This window comes from Chelonoidis abingdonii, chromosome 23 (assembly GCF_003597395.2).
Source record: "Chelonoidis abingdonii isolate Lonesome George chromosome 23, CheloAbing_2.0, whole genome shotgun sequence".
Taxonomy (NCBI): Eukaryota; Metazoa; Chordata; order Testudines; family Testudinidae; genus Chelonoidis; species Chelonoidis abingdonii.
Window position 1 is genome coordinate 20,846,580 of NC_133791.1, and position 8,106 is coordinate 20,854,685.

Consider the following 8,106-nt stretch of genomic DNA (forward strand, 5'->3'; position numbering starts at 1 on the left):
GACGGGTCGGCAGGGGTATATATGCAGTGCCACAACAGCGCCACGCCAGGGGGCGCCTGCCGACCCGCCGGGTGTTGCTAGGGGAAAATTCTTCCGACGAACGTGCACGCGGCGCGCGTACACCTACTTGGAATGGATATGAGCAAGAACTCGAAGAAGAATGAGCTCTTACCTGCAGGACATTCAGAGGAAGATACTCATAGATGCCTGGGCCTCTCAGATGGACTTCCCTACAGCTAATCACAGTGTGAAAATGCCGGTGCGATACAAAAGGTCAAAGGGGAAGAACTTTATAAACTGGTAATGATGATTCTTTGGCATACTAAATCTGAGGTACTTCACAGGAGCTGATCTGATGGAAAATATGGAAATACACATCCTTTAAGTCAAAAGTTCCAAAATCAGTGCTAGGAGAGAATTACAGAGACTAAAGTCACTGTTCTCAACTTGAATGTGTGTGTAAACTCATTGCGTCTTGTAAGGGCTAGAATGGATCAAAGTCCTCCACAGCTTTCTTGGGAGACATGGAAATATTAGGAATAGAACTCCCAGCCCATACGGCTTCAGATTTTCTTCTATGTGCCACATTTAATACAGAGATAAAAAACTAAGGGAGAAAGTTCTTTTGAGAAGGATCCCTGGAAAGGGAAAGGACAGGACATAGCACGAAGTGCAACCAGACAGACTAACTTATCTGGATGATTTTTTTTAAAAAACCCGTTACCTACCTTTCATAACTGTTGTTCTTTGAGATGTGTTGCTCATGTCCATTCCACTCTAGGTGTATGCGTGCCCACGTGCACAGTCAGAGACTTTTGCCTTAGCGGTATCCATAGGGTCAGCTGCGGTGCCCCGTCAGTATATTAGCTGCCACCGACCCTACACTCTCTCAGTTCCTTCTTGCTGTCAACTCCGACAAAGGGGCAGGAGGGTGGGTAATAGAATGGAAGAAGGAGAAGGAGAGAGCAGGAAGCCAGAGGCTCAAAGGGAGGTCGTGATAACACAAGATTCAGGTTCCACGGTGGGATGGGGTTCCTGACATGCGAGTAGAGATGCTCAAGTCCCCTAAGGAACCTGGCAGTCATATCCTGGGCGAAAACCGACCTACCCCCGAGCAGCGGCTGGAAGGCTGAGATAGCAACCAAGTGGACCTTGATAGCTGAAAGGGACAGGCCTTGGAGCTTGAGATTGCAAAAGGTATACATTAGAATCCTCAACCATGGAAGCAAGAAAGCCCTTTATAAACCAGTCAATGAGATTCAGATAAATTTGCACAATTTGCATAAATTTGCACAACTCAGCGCCTCAGGTAAGCGGCCACTGGCGCTACAAACTTAGTAGACACTCTTGCGGCTGACAAAAGACTGAAGGGCACTGCCTTGAATTGAAAATGGCGATGGCCCAACACAAAATGGAGGAAATGCCCCAGGAAAATGGAAATGTGTCCTTTAAGTCGAGGGCAGCGTACCAGTCTCCCGGATCCAGGGAAGGAATAACGGAGGCCAGACACACAATGCAAAACTTCAACTTCTTGAGAGACTTGTTGAGGTGATGCAGATCCAGAATGAGTCTGAGGCCCCCTTTTGCTTTTGGGATAAGAAAATAGTGGGAGTAGAACCCTTTCCCTCTCACCACCGCCTTGCCCTCTTCCACCAAGGGGGCAAACTCCTGGGCTTGGTCCTGTGAAAGGCCCTCCATGAACGTGTTGATGAGTCCCACAGGTTGAAATTGTCCCATAGGTTGAAATTGCAGGGCCTGGTGGTTAGACATCCAAAACTGCAAAATTGCAAGCTGGCTGTCGAATACATTTTCCAGCTGAACAAGTCAGCTTGTTCACATCTTTATTTTTTGGTGTGCTGCTACTCACCTGCCCCTGCCTCTCCCTTTCACTAACAGCAAACATGATCAGGGATCCTGCTGTGGTCTAGGTATACAGATTGTAAATCCCTTTGCCGGGACATAGTACTTTCTCTCTTCTTGGAGGTAGGCGGATGGAAGAGGAGGTCTGCCACAAAGACTTAGCAATTTTTAGGACCCCTGGGTTGACGACCAATGTGACCCAGGCCGGGGCAGAGGAGGGTATGACATTAAAGAGGTTTTAGGACTCCTCCACTAGCTCCTTGATCTCCAAGTTCAGGTTGGCAGCCACTGTTTGAGCAGAGCCTGGTGCTCCTTGAAGTTGTTGAGGAGGTTGCTTGTTTGCGAGGGGCCCACCACCATTTGGCCACAGATGAAGAAGACAACTGCACTGCAGGGGGAGTGGCGGCTTCCCCTTGCTTGTCTGGGGACAGTTCCTTGGGCGTCAGGGCCCACTGTGTCACCCCTGCGTTGGATCCAACACCATGCTCTGACTCTGGTGCCCGCTGTGCTGGGGGCAGTTTATCCGAGTGAGAGTATGGGACTGGCATAACAGGTACACCCCAGGGGTTCCAATACTGCCTTCTGGTGACCAGGGTAGAGCTGTAGATACCTGATTCTGCCGACTGACCCTAGTCGGCAACTGGTAAGAAGAGAGCGAGGATTGGTGCCTGCCCAAAGAGCAGTTCTGGGGAGCTGGAGACCAGTGCCACGACCAGGAACGATCCTGCACTGGGGGGCATCAATGCCTGGGAGATTGCGTAGGTGATGGTGATCTGCGCTGTGGAGATCTCTGGTGGGAGACCTGATGGTACCGTGAGTATGGGGATCAGCGTCGTGACTTGGGTGTCCCCTGCCTTTTAGGTGGAGATCTTGGCATCAGGGACCTGAATCTTCTAACCAGAGACTGAGGCTGCGGTATTGGGGTCCTAGCACGTGGTGATGGCGATCGACACCTGTGGTCCGGTGACCAGGAATGCTCCACTGCTTTAGAGAGCAGTCCCATAACCAGTTTGCTCTTAGATGCCAGGGCCTTAGCCGAGTCCATTGCCTGGCTTGGCATTTGCTGTGCTGACCAGCCTACTTGATCTTTGGCCATCGGGCCCAATTTGGACTCAGATGGCCCTCTGAGGGGCTTGGATCCCCTGCTGCCTCCAGGAATCAGAGGTGGATCCCTGGCTGGGCTGGTGGGTGCGACCACATTGATACCCACAAGTAGCTCCAGAGCAGGCACGTAGCAGAACACAAGTCCTTTGCCCGAAGCCCTCATCCTGTGATGCTGGCGGGCCCTACGACTTCAGCTGGTGAGAGGGAATGGTGCCAGGCAGATTCCAGTGTCGGCGGTGCGCTGCGCACCAATGCCAAAGTGCCGGGCGTGGAGTCCGATCAAGAAGGCTCCAAGACAGGACAAAGCACAGCCTCCACGAGGAGGGCCCTCAAGTGGATGTCTGCCCCTTCTGAGTTTGAAGGCGAAAATTTTTGCAGATTCTGCACTTCTTGTTTCTGTGAGATGCCACCAAACACTTCAAACAGCTAGCATGGGGATTGCTAATGGGCATTGGCTGGCAGCACAATGAGCATTAAAGCTTGGGGAACAGGGCATGCCCTGCTCTGAGATGCAGTCCCAGCTGGGACTCTAACTCCTAAACTATCATAACACTGAATGGTCTAAGTACTGTGATAAAGTTCTGTCCTTGACTCGGTGGGTCTTACGTTTCCTGGCGGATTTTGCTACCTTCAGAGGCTCACTGTGACCCTCCAGGTAGCCCTTCTCTCTTTAGATGCAAGGGTCACAGTGTACTGAGCCATTTTCATCATAAGCCAACAACGGAGGTGAGGAGAAGCAACCCTCCCTTGCACAGTCTCTGTTGTCTCTCAGTCTCAGTGATTAATCAGGGAGGGAAGAGGGAAGCCCGGGCCTACCTCTTATCCCGGGCTCCAGCCCAGGGACCCTAAAATTAGCAGCTATGATAACCGACTTTGGAAACAGGACGTGTACAATTCCCTGGGCCACTTCCCCACAGCAGCCCCCCACTCAATATCTCCTTCACTGTTACCTCAGAGCCTCCTCCTTTGCACCTGATATGGATTCGTACTACTTCGTTCCTCCAACAGCACAGCTCCCTCCTATACCTCCTGACATCTGCACCTCACTGACTAATTGGGAGGTTTTTAAATAGTTCCAGCCAGCCCTTGATTGGCTTCAGGTGTCCCAATCAATGTAGCTATCTCCACTGCCTTCTAGAAGGATCTTAATTGGCTCCAGGTGTCTTGATTAACCTGCAGCAGCTGCCATTTGGTTACCATGGTACCAGAGATTTGTTTAGCCTGGGGCTAACATACCTGTTCCTCACTACATTCCTATAACCATCTGGCCTTGCCCCATCACAGTACCTATCAATTAAATACAAAGGAGACGGAACAATGGACTGTAATAACCACTAACGCTCTTATGATGAAAGCTCCAACCAACCTTCACGGGCAGTAAGAATGAACTGAGATGTCGTAAGGTTGGCGGCACCAAAAATGCATCCAACTCTACGGATACCACTAAGGTAAAAGTCTCTGATGACTATGCACGCAGGCATGCATACACCTAGAATGGAATCGATACATGCAAGCTCTGGAAGAACCACCCACTTTTCTTAGGTAATTCCATTCCATTTCGCAAGGAAAAAAAGATATTCCCCTAAGGGGAGAGACAAATTTTCATTCACAACAAAAGGTTTGGAATTCTGTTCACAAACTTACTCCTGGGCAGAAGAGCCGTTAAACAGATAATTTAGAGCAGAACTATCCAGTCCCCTGTCTGCTGACTAGTGACCAATACTATAAGGAACCTTTGGCTGATTGGGAGACCAGTTATTGCTGCTGATACTGGAAATGGAAAGGAATCTTCCTCTCATGCCAGTAGTTGTAGTCCCTCAGTGTTTGCTAGGAGAAAAAGAAAGACAGTGCTAACAGAAACAAATAGAAAAACAAATGAGAATGGAGGGTATCAAATTATTCCTGCACGAGAGTGTGGAACTAAACACTAATGCTACATGAAAACCACCAAAATTTTAACAATTTAACAATCCACTAAACAAAAACCTGGTTAAACTAGAAAAAAAGTATTTGGGACAAAAGGCCAGTTGATGACATGATAATGCAAAGAAAAAGATGGCTCCAACGTCATGGCTGAAGAGACCTGAAGGGGCTTGAGACTGTATTCCCAATACAGCTTTGGGTGGCAAGGCTCATTGTCACAATACATACAGTCCGAGCAGCTACTGCTTTATATACGTGTGTACTTCAGTGTTGAGAGTCCACGTGCATTTAAAAGTGGGCGGTCTTTGCGGATAACACCTCAAGTAGAAAGGAAAGTTAGCATTCCTATAGTATTATTGATAGCTTTTTATCTTTTTTAATCATTCTTGGTGTCCAAGATCAAACTAACTCAATGCTGCAGAGATATTTTACGTTCTCTGACTCTAGAGTATAATTTTCAAGTTAAAAACAAGGAAGAATACTAGCCCATGTCTCTCTCCTCCCAGGCAAGCAGAGGCTGACTGTAAAAAAAAAAGAGATCTTGGCTCGAAGAAAAAGGAATCCCTCGTGTTGCTCAACAATAAAGCCATTGTCCAATTAAAGAACAGTGTTTGTGGACTTCAAAGGCTATTTTATCTAGGGTTTAAGTTTCAGTGATGGAGACAGAAAGTGAGCAAATCAATGGGAGTTTGTCAAGTAGCATTAAAGGAAAATAAATCCCTTTCCTCTACTGAGGAACAGGAAATGAGAAAATAATCATCAGTTATTCCTCGTTTTGTGTCTTTCCTAATGAAAATCTGAGATACACACTAGCATATACTCATGGTAGTCTGCTCCAACCAGGCTCCAAACACCTAGAAAATGACTTTTACCACTGGCTGACAAGGTAATGATTCCCTCTGAAACCAATACCAATTAACTCTGTCAAGGGCTGCAAGTTTGAATCCCTCTAGGGAGTAGTGTGCATGTTTATCCTCAATAAATGTGAGCATCCATGTGTGTACCCTTATGGCCATTCCTTTTTCCAACACTACAAGAATTTTTGAGCAAAGTATCTCTTGTGAGGTATCATTTGAAAATCCAAAGTTCACTGATCATTATTATCCTGGTAAAATTCTACTGTATAACATTACTAAGACATGTTGACATTTTAGAAAAGCAGCCACAAACAAGTTCCTCAGAGACAAAAGGCAAACTGATGCCTCAGTCAGATGTCAATGAAATCAACATGAGAACAACCATACTGGCTCAGACCAAAGGTCCATCCAGCTCAGTATCCTGTCTTCCATCAGTGGCCAATGCCAGGTGCTTCAGAGGGAATTAACAGAACAGGTAATCATCAAGTGATCTGTCCCCGATGCCCATTTCCAGTTTCTGGCAAACAGAGGTTAGGGACACTTCAGAAAATGGTTTTACATCCCTGTCCATACTGGCTGGTAGCCATTGATGGACCTATCCTCCATGAACTTATCTAGTTATTTTTTTAATCCTATGATAGTCTTTGCCTTCCAACATCCTCTGGCAAAGAGTTTCACAGGCTGACTGCGCATTGTGTGAAGAAATATTTCCTTTTGTTTGTTTTAAACCTGCTGCGGATTAATTTCATTTGGTGACCCCTAGTTCTTATGTTATGAGGAGCAAATAACATTTCCTTATTTACTTTCTCCACACCAGTCATGATTTTATAGACCTCTATCTTATTCCCCATTAGCTCTCTCTTTTCCAGGCTGAAAAGCCCCAGTCTTATTAATCTCTCCTCATATGGAAGCTGTTCCAAATCCCTAATCATTTTTGTTACCCTCTTCTGAACCTTTTCTTTTTTGCGATGGAGCGAGCACATCTGCATGCAGTCTTCTAAGTGCAGGCACACCATGTATGAACTGCACCCCATATTCTTCATAGTGATATTATTGTTACATGGTTATATCATAATTCTCATGTATTTTATGCAAGACAGGGTGTGTGAGGTGTCATTGGAAAAGTTATGAATTGCTGAATATGATTATCCTATTTGTACGCATGTATCATTTTTGTATCTGAATATATGAATATTGACTAGGGATCTGTAATTCAAACTGGCTTACTCTGGAAAACACCCACAGCCAGCTCTTCAGGTAAAAAACCAAAGAAGCCAGAGGGGGCTGATGAACCATCAGCAAAGACAAAGGACTGTGGAATACCTTAACCTTCCTGTGGGCGTTTTTGCCAGCCTCTGGCTTAGTCAGTCTACAAGTACATGTGACCAGACCACATGTGTCGGAACTCCATCCTGGGATGTAAGTATTTTTCCACAAATGGGTCTGGGAACCCAAAGGGTTCCCACCCTATGCTAAAGCTATATAAGGCAGGGAGTGACACCATCTGTGGTTCTTCACACCCCACACAAGACGACTCCTGGAAACACCTGAGGCAAAAACACTGAAAACGGGGAAGTGCTGGACCCAGGCTAAAGGGATTTCTAGTCTTGTGCATGAAAGACCTGGGGATTACAAGCTGTAAAGCAAGTGCAGCTAGTCCCATAAGAATCTGAAGCCCGCCTGTATCATCAGCCAGGGTGAGAATTTGCTCGTTCATATCCTATCTTTCTAGTATCTTAAACTTAGTTTGCATTTTGTTTGTGATGACCGAGAGAACCGTATAGTGACTTGCCTGCCTGGTGCGAAGATTGCGGATCTCTCGAGGCATCTAGACAGACTTATGTGTAGTGCTGGGGAGAAGCCAGTGGTTGTGGTACATCTAGGTACCACTGACATAAAAAAGAGATGTCCTGGAGGTCAAATTTAGGCTGCTAGGGAACAGACTGAAATCCAGGACCTCTATGGTGGCATTCTCAGAAATGCTCCCAGTTCCATGCGCAGGGCCAGGTTGGCAGGCAGAGCTACAGAGTCTCAATCTGTGGATGAGACGATGGGTATAGAAAGGAGAGTTTTACATTCATTAGGAACTGGCAAAACTTTTGGGATGGGGGGAACCTATACAGGAAAGATGGGCTCCACCTAACCCAAAGTGGAACCAGACTGCTGGCACTAAACATTAAAAAGGTTGTAGAACAGTTTTTAAACTAGGAAATGGGGGAAAGCCGACTGCTGCAGAGGAGCATGTGGATCGGACAGAGACCTCTCTTAGGGGAGAGTTTAATGATAGAGAAATCCAGGTTATAGTCAGGAGCAGAGGATGGAAGAGGATAATGTAAGGGCCACATCAGATGATAAACAGTCA

At 46.6% G+C, this 8,106-nt stretch overlaps 1 protein-coding gene across 21 annotated transcripts in view; it reads right to left on the bottom strand.

The window, feature by feature from the left end:
* Positions 1-8,106, bottom strand: part of EIF4G3 (eukaryotic translation initiation factor 4 gamma 3) — a 499,287-nt gene that overhangs the window by 369,577 nt on the left and 121,604 nt on the right. The window contains exon 1 of one of the 21 annotated variants that reach the window (XM_075060288.1): positions 4,609-4,623. The exons of the other annotated variants lie outside the window; for them this stretch is intronic. The gene's annotated coding sequence lies outside the window, so the exon portion shown is untranslated. Of the gene's footprint in view, positions 1-4,608; positions 4,624-8,106 lie in introns of those variants that run through there. 21 annotated transcript variants of the gene reach the window in all.